Genomic DNA, 21,650 nt, shown 5'->3' with positions numbered 1-21,650 from the left:
AAAACAATTATACTATATAAAATGCTGATACTATAAGAATCATTTCTGAGATTTCCTTATTCCAATTCATCATGAGTCCTGGTTTTGACTATCTGCAGTATATCACTGCTATGGCAAATTCTGAAATGGACCATATTCCTTTAGGAAGCACCCTACTTGCTAAATTTAAAATCCAAAGTTGTATTTTTCATTACTTTATTCCCTGGAAAATGGTGATACCACTAGACTCAAAAATGTCAGAACAAGAGAGTCTGGGAAAATATCAGTTATCAGAAGATACTTCAAAGATGAGACAGGGTTCAGTGTAATGAATAGGTCTTTGGCCTACCCTTTATCAAAAGAAGAAATATGCAAAGCAAGCAAACATATGCAAATAGAATTGATACTGTATGCATAATTGTTCCAGGCTATCTGTTTTATAAGCAGTATGCCTATAAAGCCATAGCATTCAGAAAAGGTTAATCAGCAGGATATATATATAATTTTAAGTCCACTATTGAATTACATTATAAATTGGGTGCAGTATGTCCCTTTGCTAAAGAGTATACTGTATAGTGTTCTAACTCTGAGTGCCCTGACTATATCATCAAAGACCTTGCCTACCTGAAAATTAAAGAAAAAAAATATTGTGAACCTTTCATTTTTTTTAATAACAAACTCAGAGAGTAACAGAAATTTAACAAACTCAGAGAGTAACAGAAATTTAAGAACCTGGCCCAGGTACCTTTCATTACAGAAAAAATGTCATCAGAATAATGCAGTCATTCTTCTCAACATAAATAATTTCTAACACTTAGCCTGAAGCCCAAGATATCCCAGAACCATTTGCAGAACACTATTTCTAATGAGGCACTTGTTACATTTGCTTTTCTTCTTTCCTGAAGTTTTATACTGTGGGTGATCTGTTTCCACTATTTTTCTTTGCAGAGTAACAAATGAAACTCTAATAGGAATCAATTAAGACATTTAAATGTCTTCAGCTTACAGGTCAGCCAGAGAAATCCTGGGGCTTTAAACTGAAATAATTCTTGAAGCTATTTATAAGGCACATCAAACTAAACTAGGAAGCACAAACAATATAAATTAAAAAAACTGTCTAGAAAAGCAATAGTAGCAAGACCAATTTTTCTAGTTCCCTCCAAGTAAAAATACAGATCTATGTGTAATTGGAGCAAGGATCTACCTTCTAGTGCAGTGGTTCTCAACCTTTCTAATGCCGTGACCCCATAATACAGTTCCCCATGTTGTGGTGACCCCCAAGTAGGTGTGGCCACCAAGAAGAGGGAGTAGGACAGCTAGGGAAAAGGAAAAAAATGATGGACAGCGTGGTTTGGCGACCCCCATGAAATGGTCCCAAATGGGGTCCCGACCCACAGGTTGAGAACCACTGTTCTAGTCCAAGGGTGTCCAACCTTGGCAACTTTAAGACTTGTGGAATTGTGGAAGACTTGTGGAACTTTAAGATTCCGAGAATTCCTCAGCTATGCTATGCTGGCTGGGTAGTTGAAGTCCACAAGTCTTAAAGTTGCCAAGGTTGGACACCCTGGTCTAGAGTTTCCATCAACTCTAGGAAGGTGGGGCCTAATGATGCTAATTTCCTATAACACCACAGCAAACTGGGGATTTGTCACAACTCCACCATTATGAATATCCTCTCTCTTTAGTTTTAAGAGTCAACTCAACTTGGGTTCAGATGTGGGTCAGGGTGAAATCCTATTTATATTTTCCCATTTCAAAATTAGAGGCTGACAGCTCACACATTCTTAGCTGGTTGCTTCCAGGTGAAGGTAAGGCAGGTAAGAACTGAATTCACCATGGCTCAAAGAATCCAAATAGTGTTTTGTCTCAGAACAGAAACTATTGTAGTTGCTATATTTTGCCTTGAAATTGAACTTCTCACAATTCAGAGGCAAACCCAAGGAAGTTGTAAAGTGGGTTCTGCAGAATTTTTCAGTCCAGCCCTCTGGAGCACATCTACATCTACCCAATCTACCCTTCATTCTAGCCCTTAAATAAGCCCTTAAAACCAAGCTCTATCCCTGAGTTAAAGTGGGTGAAGGATGTCTTGTGTGGTGGTCTAATTTTTAAATGTTTGCCTGGATTTTTAATAATGTATATCTTTTATGTATTTTTATCATGTGTATTTTCTAAGGTGCACTAAGTTACAACTAATTGGGGTAGAGAAAGAGTAAAAGAAAGGAAATCTTGTCTTCCCTGTTCAGAATCTTAGTAGGATAAGTTTGAGAATTTGAACGATGACCTGAACAATTACAGGCATATTTATTGTTTAAAATTATAACACTGTAAAGCTCTAGACCAGGAGTGTCAAACTACCAGCCCACGGGCCAGTTGCATTATATGGAAGCCGCACCTATCCCAGTTCCGGCAATGCAAAAAAAGTAGCAATATGTCACAACACGTAAAAATGATGTGGCGAGTTTGACACCGTGCTCTAAACTTTATTTCCACCCTTACCACTTATACCATTAATTATATTAAATGGAGTATTTGTTTCAATCAATATCAGTTGTTTAAAAAAAATAATGCATCCAGCACATTTCACATTTACAAAGAGCCAAGCTAGAAAAAGAAAAGCTCAGTGATACATAACCATATTTTAATAGGATTATTCATCTGAATGTTACTATGAAGCAGCATAAATGAGGATTCAATTTCTATTGTTTCCTTTGGTAGAATTCAAAAATTCAGCTATTGCACTGCTAGATGGAAGGATAACAAAGGTATTATAATCAAATAATGTTCTAGGTACCTCCAGACTAGTTTAAATCAGTAGATGAAGATTTTTGCCACACATATTTTTTTTTTACTCTTTTGGTCCCTAAAGAAATACTATTTATTACTACACCAAATAGGTTAAATCTGAAACCGAGTCACCAATATATTGGATATTTTCAAACTTATTAAAACAATGTGTAACAATAGTTCACAACAACAATAGTAGCACTAATCAGCTCTGGATAGTGTCTCTTTCTGAAGGATCTTCTAAACCATTTTTGTGTTCAGGGAGTTAAACAGGTACAACCTTTGAGAGTAAAGAAAAGGAGACCACTAAAAAATCAAGCCCATTTTGTTCTCAGCTATACAAAAGACAAATAACTGTCTTGCTTTAGCTTAACACATATGGTGCCTAGGCTTGAAACAGATTCAGTATCCTTTGATTGAGTTTTAAAGATTTTTTTTTTATATTGCAATCTGAACTGTTGACTACATATATCAACACCTTGTTCTGAAATTAATTAGTCATGTTTGTAGACTCATAAAGAGACCATACTAAAGTTATGCTAGCTCTAAAGGCCCTAGACTTTAGAAGGTTGACCCATGCTGAAAACCAGGGCTACTATGAAGGTACCTAAGTATTGCTCCTGAAGTGTCAGCAGAAGTGTTTGGAAGTAGACCTGCTCATAGGCACCTACCCCCTTCCAAATGTCATTTGGAAGACATTTGTCTCACTCTTTTTTGCTTCATTCTTGAAAGCAGAGCAATTAACAACTGATTCCCACAAACCACATCAGCTAGCTACCATCCTTGATTGCATCTAATGAATGTAAATCTGAAGTCTGCAACTAACATGGGGGGGGAAGTCAATATATTGTACAGTATATGGCAGTTCATTTTTAGCTTTGGTTACTTAATTGCCTATAACTCATTTCTGTAGACATACAAGTCTTTCTTACCTAAAATGCCTCAAAGTACATTATTTATTTGTTTAATTTATATTCTGTCTTTATTATTTTTATAAACACCTCAAGGCAGTGAGTATATCTAATGCGCCTTCCTCTTTTCCTCACAACAACCCTGTGAATTGGGTTGGGCTGAGAGTGTGTGACTGGTCCAAAGTCACCCAGCCAGTTTTCATGCCTAGAACTCATAATCTCCCAGTTTCTAGCCTTAGTCAAACTGGCTCTTTATGCCTGCCTTGCACTACCTACCTTCGAATGATTTGGCAGAAAGTTTTTCCTAAATTCTGGAAAGAATTATAGATTAAAATGATAGTCAGTCACATAGTTTTCACGTCTTCTTTTTGTCTTTACCTGACTTATCCTACATGTTACAGGACCTCAGAAAAGCTTTTAAGTCACATGTAGAGACATGTCTTAATTTTATTAAACAATGCTGTACAGAAAGCCAGTCCTTTAGAACTACAGTTCTAAACGATTCTGTAGTTTTCACATTGATCTTGGTAATTCATTCAAAAATTGAGTAGTAATGAGAAGTCTCTGTAGTATAAGCTATTTAAAACTCAGGATAAAGGCAAGAGATGTGGATATAATTATTAGTGATATATAATTCATCTGGTGTGCAGTCCTGGCCAAGATGAAATTGAAGAGGAGGAGGAAAAGGAGAAGTGCAGGTTTTAGAACAATTATGTACTACAGGGGTGTTTTCATCAAAAGTTCAGTTTGATTGCTTTTGAGCAATGCATTGAGATTAAAGCAGTCTTTCTCCTGAAGGTGATGAATTAAAACAGTGCAGTACCTCCCATCAATTGTAATCACTAAAAATGGATATCTGCACATATTCAGAAATTCCTTTTCACCGGAACCGAATTGCCAGCTGAATTAAGTGAACTGTTGTTTCCTAGTTGTCAGAATATAAACTATTGTTTGTCAATAGCTTTGATGTGCTGCCTGCATCCTGTGCATGTGGCCTCGCCTGTTTGCACGGCCCAGTTTCTAGCTTGGCGCAGTCTGGTGCCAATCTATGGATCAGGGGTTGGGGACCACTGGTCTAAGGCCATGAAACATCACCATACCTTGAGACAAAGAAATATTGCTTTCTATAATCCTAACATACTTAAGCTATGAACCATTTCTTGAATAAACTATGAGCAGTGGGTGGGATTCAGATATGTGAACAACCGGTTCTCTGTGTGGATGCCGCTTCCAGAAGTACATTCTGGACACTTGCAGCAAAAAAATTAGCTACCAGTTCTGCTGAATTGGTGCAAACTATAGGTCTACTTTGCTAGCTTTTCTATTTTCTTTGTGTGAGGGTTTTTTAAAAATCTTTTACCTGTTAATAAAGTTACTTTGATCTTTTTGTTCTCTCTGACATGAATCTTATCTTTAATAATAGAAAACAGCACAAGATGGAACATTAAACTGCTTCAAAAGTGCCGTAGAAAATAAGAATATTCTTAAACAGTTTCAACAGTCCTTAAGTAAAACTTGTATTAATTTGCTAGATTCTTATTCACATTCCCAAAGCAAATGTAGCCTCATGAGCCTAATATAGGAACACACAACATGAAAGTAATGTATTTCTCTCAGCAGTGATACTAATCTCCAATAGATGAATTAATATCAGTATTAACCTTGTGAACCCCAAAGCTTCTTCCTTCGGTTATGTATTCAAGATGGACAGTGATTGATATTTATATGTTACTTATTTATATGTAAGGGTGTAAGTCTATACATATATAGTATATTTAAATGGTGTTATGTATGTGTACACTTTAAGAGCACGCAACTAAATTTCATTTTTAACGTGTGCCGTTGTGCCCATAATAAAAAATGACAATAAAGGTTATCTATCTATTATCTATCTATCTACCTACCTACCTATCTTATAGTACAAATCAATAGATGGCAACGGTATCTGATAAGATTACTCAGGGACACTAATTAGTTCATGAATTCTTCTTCTTTTTAAATGATCGTTATATGAATTCAGAATTTCAAACAAATGACCTTCTAAACTCATTTGAGCTGAACCTTCAGCTATTTCTGTCTAATTCACACTTCCTGACTATTTAGTGAATCACAGGGCATTTCTGTTTTGAGAAAATTGAAACTACTATATTCAAGTTAAATAAAATAAGTGCCATACTTTGATAGTCAGCTTAATCTTAAAACACATCTGGATCTGCCTATAAAATGTAACAAATAACCACTTGGCTGAATTGAAAAGGAACACATGTAGGCCAGCATTTTTCAAACTTGGCAATTTTAAGATGCACAGATTCCAACTCCCAGAATTCCTTAGGAAGCATTCCCGGAGTTGATGTAAGCTATTTTATCCCAAAATATAAAGATCTTAGAATTTAAAGGCTTCTATTTTAAATAGCTTGGAATGTTTTTCATTTTTCAGCTTACTCTCTCATCCCCACCCTTCTATCTGTAGTTATTTTGCAATATGCTTTATATAGTGCTAGATGCTTTGTATTTTTTTTATTAAAAAAAATGTATGCAGGGGAAAATCTACAAATGATGCTTCAGATAAGCTGCCAGCTGTCTTAATTTTGTCACTAATTCATAAAATGAGTGTGCTAAATCAAGGATCATCTCAGGCAACTAGAAAAACATCTTGAATTTGTGATCTGTATTTAAAAATAACTCTCTTGTCTGTGCCTATATCTACATATAAATATACAAATATACTCCTGCAGATGTACACACACACAAATGAACTTTTTTTTTTAAAAAAAAAGCATTTTTGGTCTCTGCAAATAGAATTTTTATTTGCTTCATTGTCTCAAGTAGCAACTCTAATTTGACTTTGAGGAGAATCCTACTAATTTGAAAGGGCAGTTTTCCCTGTGTTAGTTCCCTTGGGCTAGCAAGATATATACTGCATGTCCACAGTGAGGAAGTTCATACCAGTTTTTAATAATTCATATTAAATTAATATTCTTTTATTCCCTTTCATTTTGCTTCCGTTCCCTTCAGTACTTAGTTCATGGCTGGAGCGTCAATATAATATCAGTCCAAATAGTAATAATTTTCTGGATTTAATTTAATGGGTTTTAACTTCTGTCTCATAAGCAAAGTTTTAACAACATGTTCTACTGAATAAGTTACAATATGCAATATAACACTAGGTTTTGTGTTAACCTAGTTCTGGCCCACACTTTCTCACACATGATCATTTCTTAAACTAGCCACGCACTTAAAATAATAAAATTAAAAATATACATTAAAATTGTATTTTGACTAGATATATAGCAAATTGAAAAAGTGGCTTCCTTTTGAAACATTTTTTTCTGCAAATGAACATTTCTTATAGCAATGTATATGACAACTCATGCTGTGATATAATAAAAAAATATTTAAAAATTTTACCTCTTTCAATATGGGAACTTGAAGTAGTTTACTACCTAGCAGACAATATAATACTAGATTAATACTAAACCTAATATTATATTGCCTATTAAATTCATTCAGTAGAACATGTTGTTTAGCAGTATATGTTTTTAAAGATTACTCTTGGTGTAAAGCTGTCATACTTTACACCAACAGAAGTTTCCATGCAGACCATGTTGCAACAGCTAAGATAAAGAAATAATTAAGACGTGATAAGTGTGATTGGCTCACAAGTACTTGTAAATAATCTACCACCTGTGAGAACATAAATATACTTCAGCTGAGATGCTATTGGGAAATCTATGACAGCCAAGAATTAAGAAATATTCCCAAGCTGTAGATTTCTCTTTTAGGGGCATGCAACCTTATCCAGCACACATTGAATCCCAAGTTCCTATAAAATGGTAGCACTTCTTCCTCCATTTCTTACAATTGCCAACAGCAATACAGAGATATAGTAACTCTGAAACAGTCATCACACCGAGCTGTAACAAGTGACTGTCCTATCCCTTTCAGGAAGGATCTACAGTTACCAAAGCCAGATCAGATAACCTTGAAGTGGCAGCTTTGTCATGCACTTGGGGAGGTAGTTGGGGGAAGGGGTTAAGTTCTAGAAAAACTGTCATCAAAATATCATGATTCATGTAGTTCTCTATCCCTCTGTTTCTTTTGTCATGGGTAGTAGTAGAAGTGGGGGTGGGGGAGAAGGGAAAATGGTTCCTTTGCTACAACATAGAAATTCTACAAATGATTTGTTTCAAGGGATTAGAAAATTGATCCATTGGTGGGGCTCCAGTCTGTTGCTCTTCAAACTGGCAAGTATTTGTGCTTGTCAGGCTTGTAGTTCAACATGAAAGGGATTATCATCCTTTGTAAAAACATATGTCCCAATGCAGAGATTGCAGTCCTATTTGTGGAAGTTGCTTGACTGGTAACAAACTAAGCTATATCCAGGAAAAAACTAAATTGTCTAATAGATGTTCTACTTCCTGCAGCAATATAATATTCTTGTTAGCAGCCCCAAGGCCACCAGCGTCATCTTGGACAGCTTAATAGATGTATCATCAGGGGAAAGAGAGATGCCATCTGTTAGCTTGGGCCATAGCACTAAATGCTGCAGTCAACCTACTCCATTTTGTGCTGATTGAGCCAGACAAAAGGCAGGGCAATAATTCCATCTAGTTTGATCCAGTCAGTGCCAACTCCTTGCAAACAATGATTGATGTACAAAACATCTTTACACATAGTATCCTGAATAAAAGGAGTTGGGGGGGGGGATGGCTTTGTGGTTCCAATAATCACTCCTGGCTGAAGCAACTTGTATTTCTTAAAATGTGCTTTCTGTTTCTAGATTTTTCCAATCAGCCACAAGAAACTAGTCCTTATAACTCAATGACTTTACTCAACCACTGGCAGCAATTCACCAACCTTCCACCATCCAGCCAAACGTGACTGGAGAATGACCATTGTCCCTAAGAAATACAGCTCATCTGAGATGCTCTGAGCCAGTCACTGGCATACTTAAGAGTCATAGCACAGAGACCATAGTTCATTCTACCTGAAATATGCCCACATAATTTTTTCAAATATTCGGATCAGCACTGGAGTGATAGTCATACTTAATAGTTTCCACATGAATCTGAATGGTAACTTCATCATCTGAGTTGCATGGGATTCACCTACCTCTCTCTAGTAGTCCCCCACTCCTTTTCAAAGTCACTCTCAGTGTTCCCACTCCATTTATTTGCATCTAATTATTATATTTTGGGCCTCAGCCAGCCAGCTAAACAAAGTACATTGGTCTGAGGTTGTACACCATATGCAGAATGAAGGAGACCATGCAAGGAAAGGACAGATCATTATATCCTTGCTAGGAAAGAAAATTATCGATGCTTTCTTTTAAACAATCTCTGCTACAAGAAAATTAGATTTTGTACAGATGGGACTATATATGCACTATAGACTGAAAATAAAGCAAACATAGCATGTTTTATCCTTCTCATTATGAATATGTTTGTCATACTGTGAACTGACTAGAAAAACCATGTGTAGTACACTGTTGATATACTTACTGAGAGAGCATGTATGAGTGAGTGTACTCATGGACACATTGTGAGTGCACTTGACTTCTGTTGATATCGAGTTTGAGGAGGTCTGGATACACAACATAATTCAGAGAGCATGTACAGAGTGCAGACAAGCATCTAAGCTCAACAAGTCAAGAATATATTGCCTTTCAAAAAACTTCAATAAGTTGGTTTGGAATGCTCATTGGGTACAGTTTCCTTTGGAACTTTTGAGCTCATTTTAAAAAATAAAAATCTAACTCTGTATTTGGTTAAATGGCTGAGCTCTGGTATTTCCTGTGCTTGTTTGCTTGTTTTCCCCTTAATTTGAGACTTCAGAGTGTTTTTAAAATTGCAAAGTGCTCTGTACCAATTGGGTTGAGCTTAAGCTGAACATAGTCTGTGCATGTTCTCGTACGTTATTAATGCAATCTGCTGTGTTTTTGCTGCAAAATCTAGCTTTTTCATTCAGTTCTATTTGTCGATGGTGTGCATTTTACTGTTGCTCTCTTTTGTCCACTACTGTGAGATATGAGATACATATGCAAGAAGATTTCTGGTTTTTCTAATGGGATCTGAGCAAATACAATATTTAGTATGTTAAGTAAAACCAGAATATTTCTTTTGCTAATGGTCTCAAGTAGGATCTGTGACTTTAAAGCCTTTTTTTTTTTTTGGCAAACACTATGAGATGTTATTTCCCTCCCCTCTCCCCAACACACATATCTTCACACTAAATTTGCTACTTGAGCGTTCTGAGTAAGTGGAATGACAGTGCATGCTAACTGGCATCTATCATGTAGGAAAAGGGGATTATTAAAAATTGAAAGAAATCTGTGTGAAGTGGGATTGTTGCCTGCATATAAAGCAAAATGCTTCAACCATGTTTTGGGAAAATTCATAAGGATTAAATAAAATAAAATAATAAGGGTTAAAAAGAACCAGTTACGCCATCTAGTCTAACTATTTAGCCCCCTCGCCCAATTCTTCCCAATTCCATCCACTTTTCCTGCAGTTTGGTGGCAGTTAGCAATTTTCAACAGAATATATACAATGGGACATGTTATATTTAATACACATTGGCACCGGACTCTTTCCTGCATACCCCAACCACATCCAAACATAATCCAGCACTTAACTGTTTTCAACTACCTTTGAAAAGCTAAACAGAGTAACACCTGATTATGGAATTATGGGTGGAATATGATTAGAAATATCAGGGCTATAGGTGAGACTAGGAAGAAAAACATCCTACAATTTGTCAATGGCAATGATATCACTTGCATATTGTCATGAAAACTACAAGGTTCTATAAAATCACCTGGAGTCTGCTTCAAATTGGAGAAGACTTTACTAAAAATGTTTCAATTTCATTGCACTGTGTTCCCCATCACCTCCACAAGCAATCAGTACAGCATATAGGGGTAAGATCTACATTGGGGAAATGCTAATTATATTACAAAAGGGAGGATGAAACTCATTTTTATCTCTTAGGAGTAATTTGGTTACGGTGTTTCTGGAGAGATTAAACAAATGTTCTCCTTATAGTGTCATTGCTACAAGAAGCAAAGCAGGCTTTTAATCTGAATAGCTTTAATAATTATTGTGCTCACAGGTATTTGGAAGCAATATTCTTTGAGTTACTGTGTTACTTACTTATGACTTCAATGGCATCTGCTTGGCTACTATAAGAAACTAACATGGATGGAAAGATGAGCATTTAGTCTGATGCAACCTGTCTTTTCTTGTGAGTGTAATATTTATTTTTATTTTGTTTATTTATTTCTATTGCATTACCATTTTTAACAGTTTAATTTGCACGACACGACTTGTCCCCTGCACATGATCTCATTAAAGGGAGAATTAGGGTTACTAAGAAACTTTGCATTGTCTTCAGTTTCAATCAAAGCAGTAATCGGCATATGAACCAAAGAGGCTTTGCATTTATTTTTTTTTAACAAAGCTTTCTGGCTGCTTCCCTCAAATCACACAGAACAAAATAATTCAAAACGGTCCTTGCAAATGCTGGAAAACAAAGCAAGGAGCTCTTTCTGACTGGAAGCTGAGGGGGCAAATTTGTAAAGTGCCTCAGATTTGTGTCTTATGTTGGCTTGACAGATCTTTTATCTTAAAAAGAAGAGAATAAATGAAAAAAGAGATTGTCACACTCTTCCTTTGAACTTTCCTGGTCTATTTTGAAGTAGTTTCTCAATGATTGTCATCTGTCAAAGGTTACCTTTAAATTTTAAGGCTTTTATCTGTAAAACAATATATCCTCACAATCCTCGGGAAATCACATAAGACAATGAAACAGGCCTGGCTCACTTTTCAACAGTGGCACTGTGTTAGCAGACCTGGTCTGATAATTATTTTATAGAATTAAAATTTAATCATTTATTTTTTTAAAAAAAAAAGATGTTGAGATATGTAGCCAATTTTTAGAATTCTACCACAATAAAAAAGGTATCTTAGTTTTTCCTGCCACTCTGTTGTTCTTTCTGTGAGTCCTTAATCTAAATTTTACAGATTTAAGCTCCCAAATTCCTTTGAGATTGGCATGACAATTTTGAAACTTCAACTTTATCTTCCAAATCCCTAAAGATTCCACCATCTCACTTCCAGTTGGCTTTTGATTTTATTGATTGATAGATATACTGTATCTGTTGTTCTTCTAAGTATAGTCTATGGTCACCTGAGGTTTCTAAACAGCTTTAGTGACTGCTGCACTGCAGCACTTTACATATGTTTGTTTAGGGGTAACTCAGTTCAGTGTTACATATTCAAAATTGGTGAAATGTCACTAGTCTGTTTGCTGTGAACAAAATTAATGAAATTGAGAATGGTTATTGATACATATGGTCCAAATTTGAATACAACAACAAAATCTCCCATTTGAAATTTAGTACTGTAAAAATGCTAATTAGATTAATTCAACTGTTCCATCACAGTCCTTGTGAATAACACTCCCAATTTAAAAAATCCAGACTCATTTCACTACCTCTTTTTCAAATTATTTATACAAAGTTCATTCTCAAAATGCATTTATTAAACTATGGCTTTGTTCACTTCAGTTTGGAAACATATTAGTAAACTCACATTTAACATATACCATAGTCTACTTAGCTTTTAACTATCTGAGGCAGTTAAATTACAAAAAAAAAAAAAACTAATGGTTTTGGTTTATCCTTGATTTTACCTCTGCAGAATCTCAGGGTCTTCGTGTCTGTGATTAATTCAGCACAAAAGAATTAGCTAAACACTGATTTTTCCTTTTTATGCATATGGGGTTAAAAGTCTTACCAGGAAGCTAAATATAGTTATGTAGATAAAACCATTAATTTAGCAATATTTCCATGAAGGCTAATTTCATGGTCAAAACTGAAGCACTACTAATTCAATCTTTGCTGATATGATGCCTTAAAGAAACCTGAGGCTAAGATGGATTCAAAAATCTCAGAACCTATTAAGAGTTACTTCTAACACCCTTAGAAGAAAACAACATTATGTCAAATCAATGCATTGACAAAACAAGAGACATATGGAAACAAACTTCCTATTTAAAAGAGACAGCCTTCTAGTCTATTGCATAGGTAAGAAAAAAGAGATGCAAAATATGAAATTAGATTTTACTATAAGTAGGAGTTGCTTTTAATGCACAGCAGTTCCTGGAATTCTTTAATAATGAACTTTAATAAATTACTGGTCAGAGGTCCCTGGTTTCTTGTGTCCCTGTGTAATTGGTTCCATCCAACATTTCCAATGAAAAGCCTAATCTGGAATGTTGAAAGCACAAGTATATCATATGATATCAACATATCATAATCTTAATACCTGAAAATATCAGTAGTGAAAGCCAATGCTATTTTTTCCAAAGTTATACTTCAGTATAAGATAGAAAAATGCATTAAAATCTTACACAAAATTCAACTATGATACTCATAATATTGTAGTAATAATATTGGGAATGAAAACTTCATCCCCATACTTAATAAGTCTTGGTACAATATTTAAGGTATGTTAAATTCTAAAAAAATGAAAAAGATGATAGATAGATAGATAGATAGATAGATAGATAGATAGATAGATAGATAGATAGATAGATAGATAGATAGATAGATGATGGATGGATAGATAGATGATAGATGATAGATAGATAGATAGATAGATAGATAGATAGATAGATAGATAGATAGATAGATAGATAGATAGATAGATAGATCAAGGACCCTCAAAGTCAAGCTTTTTATTATGTTTACTTCATGACAAATCTATATATTTGTCAAAAGAATACACAGACATATATTCATTCTTGCCATACCAATCTTCTACGGTATTTTGTTTCTAAATATTGTTGGAATGAATTTTTTACACTCTTTCTTGTTTCCTTGAAATATTCAGAAAGCAAATATAGAAAATTATGAAAGAATCATAGAGATGAAAGTGACCCTAGAGCTCTTCTAGTCCAACTCTTTATTTGGTACAGGTTCCACTAGACCATCTCTGGCAGGTAGTCATCTACCTTCTATTTGAAGACCTCCAATGCAGCGCTGCATGGAATAGCCTATTCCATGGGCTGACGGTTTGTACAGTCAAGAAGTTCCTTATAACATCTAGTCTGAACTTGTATACTTGGATTTTAATCTAGTCCATTCCTGTTCCTGATCTCTAGGGAAACAGAGAAAATGTTTATTACCTTTTAATGTGACAATCCTTCAGCTATTTTAAATGCATTTCCACTCTTGTCTTTTTTGTAGATTAAACATATCAAGTTCCTTTATTCATCCTTCATACATCTTGACTTCCCAACTCTTTCCCAGTTTGGTAGCCCTCGTTTCCTTTGCTCAGTCCCATCTTGAATATTGAAGCCCAGAACAAGACACAATTTTCCAAGTGTTATATGACCAATGACCAGTGCAATGAAATATTTCTTGTGATTCTTTGCTACTTTTAATATACTATTCAATAGCATTTGTCTTTTAGCAGCTGGATGACACTGCTAGACACTGCTGTTTAACTGGAGGTCAACAAGAATACTAAAGAGGTAATTTTTACAAGTACTACTTCCAAGGTAAGCCTCTGCCATTCATTTTTTCTACCCAAGTGCAAAATTACATGTTTCTCCATATTACATTTCATTTTTCAGTATTCATCTCATTCCCCTGTTAAACCTGCCTGGGTCTTTTTTAATATTCTCTTCTCAAAAATATTAGCCATTCTCCCAGCTTTGTACCATCTGCAGACTTGACAAATATCCCCTCATTTCTCTCATTCAAATTATTGTTAAAAATATTAAACAACACAATCCTTCCCTAAATTATAGCAATAGATTACACTAAAAATTTTAAGAATATATTTATAAAGCTACTAATTTCCCAGTTTTTGCACTACACAAAAAGATTTTAAGTACATTTGTCAGAATTGTTCCCAAATCTTTTGCCTCTACTCCAAAGTTTTGTGTTAGCTTTGTCTAATCAAGGCTGTCTTATACAATTTAGTGAGAGCAAGTATCTTGTGAACTAGTGCAGAGCTCCTAAATATATAAATCACTTTGAACTTTGATAAATTTACTATAGGACCTCTGGCTTTAAAATGCAATTTAAAACTCTGGAGTTTATTTATTTTTATTGATTGATTGATTGATTGATTGATTGATCGATCGATCGATCGATCAATTAAGCATATTTATATGATTGGCTGCCTTATAAGAAGTGACTCTGAGCAATGAAATACAGCCCATTCTCTAATTTCAAGAACCAATGCTACTATTATATACTTGTCCATATTGTATATCCAGTATGTATCCAGATTGAGAATTCATGAAACAACAAAGTGGAAAAATAAGGTTATATATTTTGCTCTTTCTTTTTTGTTGTACAATTTGCTCTTTTATTTCATCAATTTGCTTGTATTAACAGTTGCATTTGTTTAGTTTTCATTCATATCACATGAACAAATTGGCTTATTTAAGTTATATCAATCAGCATATTGTTCCAGTTATTAAGAATAAGAATTAATCTTTGTCCAATATAAACCACCTTATTATGCTTTATAATATTTGCATACCAAAGAAATCAGTCATAAAGATATAACAACACTATTTTCTGAGCCTTATAACTGACATTTTAGGTAGTTTGGTTTTTACATAAATTTTATCATCAAATGGTGTCAGTGGAAATGTTGATCAAGGTAAGAATTCTGAAAGGTAATCTACTTTAAAGTATTAAAAAAAATTGCATACAAATTCTTTGAGGTCCAAATTTTATATTCAAAATTTGGTCTTTGGGAGCATAAAATACTATTTTTAAAATATGAAAATATATGCATTTCATTTTTCCTTTCAAGCATATTAAATGAAAAGAAATGAATGAAATATAGCAAAATATTACTCTGAAACAAAATAAAGTCTTTAGACGTTGGCTTCATAGTAAACTATAGTGTTCTTTGAGACTAAATAGAATGATTTAAATATTATGATCTATAGCTATAATTATTTTAAAAATCCATTATGACTGCATTTTATTTTGATATCTTTCTTGCTTACAATATCCAACTATTTGCAAATTGAGCTCCATGAGTGCAAGGGCTTCAGGTCTGTGCAAGCAACTTTCCATTCATATATATAGAATTAGTATTTTATATTATGTTATATTCCCGTGATGGCTCAGCAGTTAAGATGGTAGGCATGTCAGCTGGAAAGTCTGAGAAAATTGTATCATCTATTAACATAAAAATTGTGAATGCAATTCATAGTAATTGCTGGTGCCCATTTTGTATACGAAAAGTAATATATTAAAGAAAGAAAAACTATACTATATGACATTATGTATACTAATGCTGATTAAAAAATAAAAAGAAATTTAGTGACACCAAGTATTATTTAAGTAATTTTGTCATAACATTGGCTGGATTTCAACTTATCTATTCCTAGATGAACTTACTGCTCTTTAGAAGGCCAGATCCTGAAGTTGAAACTCAAATACTTTGGCCACCTGATGAGAAGGAAGAACTCACTGGAGAAGGGCCTAATACTGGGAAAGATTGAGGGCAATAGAAGAATGGGACGACAGAGAATGAGATGGCTGGATGGAGTCACTGAAGCAGTAGGTGTGAACTTAAATGGACTCCAGAAGATGGTAGAGGACAGGAAGACCTGGAGGAACATTGTCCATGGGGTTGCGATGGGTCGGACACGACTTCGCAATTAACAACAACAAGATGAACTTAAGGGAAAATGTTATTGCTATAGCAAAAACACATCAAAACTCCCGTGCCATTTGTAAAACCAAAGTCTCCATTAATCAGCATATATGGGTGGGCTGTCTTCAATGTCCTGGTGAAGGGATAAACATTGTTCTGTGAGATTATTTAGGACATCAACTGATTTGGCTTCTAACTGTAAGGTTTTTAAATTGCTAGTAGGCTGTCCATAATGGAGAGATAGCTCATGTTGGCACAGTCTCTAATATGAACTATTAAGATCAATATTAGTTTACCAGAAAAAAAATAATGCTTTTCTAAATAGCATAACAATTCAATTTCTATTAAACTGGTCAAGGAACGAACTACCAATGCAGACAAATAAGCTAACAGCAAATAACAGCCTAATTAAGGAATAACCAAGACTGCTCTGAGCAACACTGACAGGGCAAGCCACCAGAATATAAAAATAGGAGCAAACCCCACTGCCTTCCAGCCCTGATAATGTTACCTAGTTTGGTAATGAAAAATCTGCAAAAAACTCAGCAACCTCAGAGAACATTAAGGACTCCACAACTATTACTGTATATAAGAAACTTTTAGGAAATGAATAGGAAAGCAAACAGTAATTTGCCACATCAAATTCAGCAGCAAAATCCTAACAGCAGCAACAAAAAGCCATTAAAGACTCTTTATCCAATCAGGAACTATATGTTCTACCAAGCAAAAGCATGCCGAAGAGGCAGAATTGAAACTTGAGACTGGTAAAAACACAGGGAATTCCCATGTATGTCATAATAATAAGAGGTTTGGTTTTTTTTATGGGAAAACAATTAGCCAACAAAGTGGTGGTGATGTCTCCTTCACTGGATAAGTCCAAAAACAGGATAGGCAGTCAGCTGTTAAAGGTTTTCTTTGGATTCTGCCCTCAGCAGTAGTAGGATTCAGTGATACCTTTCAGGTCTATGACATGAGCAAATACCAAAAGCTATGAATAATTGGATCGTGATTTAGAGCTACTGATAAAAGTTATTAAATAATTTTGGAATTTGTTATCAGATATGACGTTTTTATTAAGCAACAAATATTGCCGAAAAGGGTTTATTCCTGATCACTAATGGGTAGAATATGATGAAGTATTTCCTTCATTCTCACCTAATCCCAACATTAATCTGAAAGTCTTGCTGAAGATATTACACGGAGGGGGCAGTTTCAAACTTTTTGACCTCCTCAAGGCTTTTTTTAAATAAAGCTCCTTGAAAATCAGAATGGCAAAGAAAATAATCCCTTCTCATATGCGATTTAAAACTTGTCCCTTTTTTTAAAAAAAAAAAAGAATCCTTAGGTACCCCCAAAAATATTGAAAACTGCAAAATTGTAAATAGATTCTTCTCTTTCTAGCCCGTGAAATGGATCAGGATGTCACTGCATAGCTTTAATATATTCATGTTGACAAGAATTCCAGTCTCTTTATCTCTATCATGGTCTCCAGTCTCACTTTTTCCTCCAGCTTCTGCTGGCCTCTGTCTCCTGATGAGCTTTTCTTTTTCTTATCTCAAATGTTAGAAGTGAGATAAATTGCTGTCTGAAATAAGCAATTGCCACCGTCCAAGAGGCAAGAAGCAAACAAATCTCACAAATTCTTTCCCCAGGTGATCTTCTCAACTGAATGATTGAAGCCCCACCTTTAATCTGCACCTTGAATGAAAAATATATTTTAAAAGGGTGGGACCATGAGGGACAGATGCCATCTTGACATTTTTCACACACACAAACTCAAACATATGTATGATTTTATGTTGTAATGTGTTGTTTGAATCTCTGTATGCAGAGTCACTCATGTAAGATGGACACACTAAATAAATAAACCCTCTGTACTGAAGGCATATTTCATTAGGTTAAAGGTTAGGAATGGAGGGAGAAAAAAGGAGAAAAATAAAGAAATAAATCTGAAGGGAAACAGCTCAGCTTTATATGCAACTGTTCATAAGTAGGATTACAGAATTCAGTCACATTACTATAATATAGAATATGTGTATGAGAGAGTCTGTGTAGTCCTTACCTGTCAACCACTCATTCAGCAACCATTTGAAGTTATGATGATGCTGAACAAAGAGACCTATGGCAGGTCCTCAAAGTTGCGGCCATCACAACATTATAGTACATGTGATTGTGATTCAGGCACTTGGCAACTGGCATGCATTTGCAATGGTATCTGTGTCCCCTATTCATGCGATTCCCATTTGTGACCTTCACAGTCAATTTAGGACAAGCAAAGTCAATGGAGAGGCTAGCAAGAAGCCACAAGACACAATAACACAGGGGTGTCAAACTGGCGGCCCGTGGGCCAAATACAAAGGCAAAAAACATAGGCCATGCCCACCCCAGCTTTGCAAAGACAGAAAAACCTCATGATACATCCTGATATGTCATGTGACGCAATTGAGTTTGACACCCATGCAATAACATGATGTTGCATTTAATGATATGCAGTGATTCCCTTGACCATAGCCAGAACTGATGAACTATTGTAAGATCATGATTTTTCATTTTATAACTAGATCACATAGTAATGGAATTGCCAGTCCCAATTACAGTTGGTAAGCGAGAACTATCTGTAGAGAGAGAGAGAACAAATATATAGTATAATACAAAAATCAAGGCCTTTTGTTAGCAGAGCTGATTACATCATGACTATATGACTTAAATGAGCACCCAAAAAAAGTAAGGGCACATGATTTGTTTTTTAAGGTAACTTTTAATTTAAAAGCCATAGCCTCATAGTGAAAAAGGAGAGTGTAAACTAAGTCAACCCAATTTGCTGTAACAGAATAATTCCATTTTACTCCAATTCTTCCCTAGGGCAAAAAAAAGTGAACCAGATTTTTACATCCTTAATTTTGAAACATAATTTCTCACTTCTTTGGTGTCATTTTGGAAATTTCCAACAACACAGCTTTTATGGGGGCGGCCTGCATTCAGAAACGCAACTACAATTCAAGCAGTGCTTTCATTTACTTAAAAGGCAGGCTCAGCCAAGAATCTATCAATACTTATAATTAAAGTGCATAATGCATTTTAAAACTATATTGTGCTCAAATGTTTTCATTAACATTCTCTAATTTAAAAAGAAAAAATATTTTCCACATAACTCCTGACTTTTCATGAGATAGAGGCAGCCATTTTTTCCTCAACCCCCCCCCCAAAAAATCCTTAGTCTTCTGCCAAAGAATGCAGACACACTACAGGGTGTCCTCATTTAGGGACTGCCTTATCTAATAATTGTTTGCAGTGATGGCAGTGATGAAACATAACTTTACAACTAATCTTTGTATTTATAACCTCTGCAGGTCTAAAAAGCAAAAGAAAGCTGAAATAAGATCACAAGCATGGTTGCAGTTTCACATAGTGATCATTCACTTAACAACCAAATTGCCAATCTCAATTGTAGTAATTAAATATTTCTCTTATCTTCCAAAACAGTTCCTCTTTATACATCAAGGTGATGCAACCACTGTTGCTTGTCAAAAACATTTTTTACAAGCATCCTTCAAAACTTCAAAACAAAGTTCTTTTGTTCTTAAGTCAATGTCATTTCTTGATTTTGCCCAAATACCTATGTACACCACAATGTGCATTGTCTAATTTTGTAAATCCCTGTCTTTCCCACTCTATGCAATTGTCTTCAAAAACAATTCCTCTTTATACATTAATATGATGCAACCATGTTGTATGACAGAAAAAGTGTTTACCAAGCATTCTTCAAAACAAAACATGTTCTTTTGTTCTCAGGTCAATGTCATTTCTTGATTTTGCCCAAGCCAGATGTACAAATACCTCATGTACACAATAATGTATATTATCTGATTTTTGTAAACACTTATCTTTTGCATTCTATGCAAGACACAAGAAAAACATATTTTAAACATATTTTAAGATCAACTTGGAGCAAGGAGATTCATAGCAAATGCTATAAATTCGCCAGTAAAAGAAGCACTTTATTTAATGCTTCGTAATCATATTTTTAATGAAACTGTGTGAAGTTACTGGTGATCATATTCAATATTCCTTGTGCAATGTGCATCTTTGAGGATCTTCACTTGCTTACTATATGTAATCACAGTTGCCAGAACTTTGTTTTACAAGTATCATGATTTATTGGGTACATTTGCATACTTCTTGCTGGACAGGCAGTTATTTTACTTGGCATTATCCTTCTGAAGTCAACAAAATTCTGCCTGGCAAAGGAGAATCACTTCTATGTATTTCAGTGGATGACTGTAGTGTTAAATACAAGTTATCCTGACGTATTAATCACTTTTTCAGCAACAGTTTGAAATTATGACAGCACTGAATGAATAGTAGTTATTACCTGCACTGAATGAATGGAAGTTACAGCTGTGGCAATCACCTGTGGTCATGTGATCAAAATTCAGGCACTTGGCAGCCTGCCCATATTTATGACTGCAGCATGAACCTCAACTCCCCCCATCCGCTTATTTGCCTCCTTCTCTACCTTTCTGGCCATCTTGCACTCCATTACCCTGACCTTCACTATTTACTCTCTCCTCCGTGATAAAGCACACCCCGCCAAAGCAGCTGCTGGTCCTTCACAGGGCCCTCACACTACCTTCTCAAAGCCTCACAAGGAGCCATCAACTGCCTCAGCTGGGCACACCTTTCCAGAAGTGAAAGAAGATAGCGAACATCAGCTAAGATTGGTGGAGGCAGTAGGGTAAGCAACAGAGCTTAGGGCAACCAAAAGACAGAGAGGGAGGGAATTAAGCAGGTGGGGAGGAGATGAAGTGGAGATGAGCATGGCTGGACAAGAGAAATATGAGGTCTTTTCCTAATGATAATGTGGTCCTAATCTTGTGATCGCACCTAGGACTATAGTCACAAGACTAGTACTGCACTATGATTAGGAGATGACCTTTTGCTTTTCCTGCCTTGCCATGCTCATCTTCACTTCATCTCTCCTGTCCTGTCATGCCCACCTTCATTTCATCTCCCCCCACCCATTTAACTCCCCCCCATCTCTGCCTAAGGAATGAAATCATGTGATGTTATGCTTAACGATAGCTTCACTCGTGGACAGAAATTATGTTTCCAATTAGGTTTAATGTCTAAGTTAAGCAAGAACTACTTGTATTAGGTTTGTATGTCTAGGTTTCTAGTCATCAATAGGCCTCCAAACATTCATTCATTCATTCATTCATTCATGTTTCCATGTTGACAGGGATGAAATGACATTTGAGAACCAAAAGTGCATACAGTCAATGTT

The sequence above is a fragment of the Crotalus tigris genome, unplaced genomic scaffold (genome assembly GCF_016545835.1).
Source record: "Crotalus tigris isolate CLP2741 ecotype Arizona unplaced genomic scaffold, ASM1654583v1 scf7180000017731.4096049, whole genome shotgun sequence".
Classification (NCBI taxonomy): Eukaryota; Metazoa; Chordata; class Lepidosauria; order Squamata; family Viperidae; genus Crotalus; species Crotalus tigris.
The sequence above is the reverse complement of the archived record's forward strand: the minus strand, read 5'-3'. Positions refer to the sequence as shown.